General features: G+C 64.4%; 1 long non-coding RNA gene across 2 annotated transcripts; it reads left to right on the forward strand.

The window, feature by feature from the left end:
* The first annotated feature begins 242 nt into the window (after positions 1–242).
* On the forward strand, positions 243–2,041 carry LOC125924027 (uncharacterized). 2 transcript variants are annotated; one of them, XR_007458222.1, is made up of 3 exons: positions 243–1,020; positions 1,286–1,383; positions 1,584–2,041. It is a non-coding gene; the product is annotated as an uncharacterized LOC125924027 (long non-coding RNA). The 2 variants fall into 2 exon arrangements; XR_007458223.1 differs by having other exon boundaries at positions 243–713; positions 927–1,383.
* The last annotated feature ends 202 nt before the right edge of the window (positions 2,042–2,243 follow it).

Below are 2,243 nucleotides of genomic sequence, written 5' to 3' on the forward strand. Positions count from 1 at the left end.
AGTTCCCACCTGAGCAGGCAGCCGGAGCAGACGCGAGGGAGGGGCGGGGACGGGGAGCCCGGGCGCGGGGAGGCCAGACCCGGGGGCGACCGCGCGCGGAGGAGATGCTCCCGGGCCACCCGGGCTGGCCAACCTGCTGCCGCCTCCCAGAGCCGCGCGGGGAAACGCGCCGCGCTCCGCGCCGGATGCCGCCCGCCCTCCCGCTCCCGGCGCCGCGGCCCGGGCACTAGGACCCCAGAAAGGAAGGAGGGCGCGCCGGCGGCGGCGCCGCACTTACCGCGCTCGGCTCGCCCGCGCCGCCGGCTCGCTACCCGGCCGCAGCCGCCGCGTCCACCCGAGCAGCGCGCACACACAGCACTTGGCCAAATTCAAAGGAGCCGGGCGCGGGGGAGGGGGCCCCGCCGAGGGAGCGGAGCGTGGGAGCTGGGGGAGGGGGGCCGGGAGGGGGAGAGGACAGCAAGTGTTACAACTTCCTTCCCTGCCCACCGCCCGGCCGCGGCGGGCGAGGGACGCGGCGAGGGGAGGGCAGCGCGCGCCGGAGCGCCAATGAGTTCACTTTCTTTTCCTCCCCCGCGCTCTCCCCCTCTCCCTTCCCGCCGGCCCCCTGGAAGCCTCCGGCTCGGCCGGAGAGGCCGGGCCGGAGTTTTCGGTTTTCGGCGGGGGGAGCCGGAGGACGGCTGGCGGCGAGGGAGGAGGAAGAGGGAGCGGGAAAGGTGAGGAGGCGAGCGGGGCGCGGTGCCAGGGAGCGGCATCCAGGACCTTAATTGTGCGACGGGGGGACGCGCCGGGCCGAGTGTGCCCGAGACCAGGCGCGTACACGTGTCCGTGTGTGTGCGTGTGCGTGTGTGTGTGTGTGTGTGTGTGTGCGCGCGCGCGGGTGTGTGTGCCAGAGGAGGCGAGCCTACCATGCGCTTCCCCCGGTGCAGATCGCGGGAGAGCCCAATCACGGGGCGAGCTGGACCGGGCTGTGATCATTTATAATCCTGGACTCCTCCGCTCCGCCACTTGTCAAGATGACAGGTACTTTATTTCTTCTTCTTCTTAATTCAAAAAAAAAAAAAAAAAAAAAAAAGAGATTCCCCGTTTACTGCCTTTTTCTGTCAAATGGGATTTGCCGGACTGAACCACGTTCGCCGCCCCTCCCTTCTCCCCTCCTCCAGGCCGCGTCGGGTACGGGAAAGCTCCGAGGCTCCCATGCTGTGACCAATCAGTGCCTCTACTACTCTTGCCGTGATTTAGGGGTCATCCATGAATAACACTTCACGCTGATGAATGGCTCTTGCAGGCTTTCGGCTCTGATGAGGGGTCTGCCCGCCGCTGATTGCAAACAGTAATGAACTCCCAGCGCCATTTGAAATTCACACGCACCTACAAAGTGCGGGGGTACGTGCGTGCGGGGGTGGGGGGGCGGAGGGGTCTGTCCTTTTCTTCTCCCGGCCACGCGCGCGCGCGCGCGCGCGCGGGGAGCGGGGTCGGGGAGGGGGGAAGGGGCGGGTAATTGCTTTGGACCGAAGTGGAAACACTTCTGTGTGTAATCAAACCTCTAACCTTCTTAGAAAACTACTTTTCTTGATCTTTCATAGGGTGGGCATTTCAGGTCAGCTGAGTCACCCGAGGAGGTAGGAGTGCAAGACACTGCCGGGAAGATGGATTCCGAGGCAGAAGGGTGTAATTAAGGATTTCCACTCCCGGTAGGCGGCCCGTCCTTTACAAGAGGATCTGAAAATGACCTGCGCCTTCCCCTCCAGAGTGTCCTCTCGTCCCAGACTGAAAAGCGCAAATGACCTTCGCACGCGAGAAGGGGTTATACACGAGCCCCAACTCGGCACCGGCGGCGGAGAACAAGTGTCCGCCCTGTGGTTCAAGCACCAAGACCGCCCCAACAAGCGCGCGCTGGCCGGTGGGGACGGATTCTGGAGTCCTCCAAAGGCTCCACGCCCCGCATTCTCCGACGCCGCCCCCCTCCCCAGTTCTCCCCTGCTTCCACTCTGTGTGATGTGGGAGGAAAATAAAAGTTTACTGCTCTCCAGGAGACACTGTCACTTTGTACTCCCTTAAGTTCCCTGCAACACCCTCGCTCCCGGCTCCCCAGCCCCAGTCTCCCGGGCGTAAAGGAAGCCCACCGAGGCGGACCTAAGTTCCGGCTGTTCCGGAGTTTCGAAACACCCAATCCTCGACTTTCGAAGAGCTGCTTTCTGGCTCTCCGTCCTTCTGGAACCTGTTCCGCACCCGCCTGCAGCCGG

This window comes from Panthera uncia, chromosome B1 (genome assembly GCF_023721935.1).
Source record: "Panthera uncia isolate 11264 chromosome B1, Puncia_PCG_1.0, whole genome shotgun sequence".
Classification (NCBI taxonomy): Eukaryota; Metazoa; Chordata; class Mammalia; order Carnivora; family Felidae; genus Panthera; species Panthera uncia.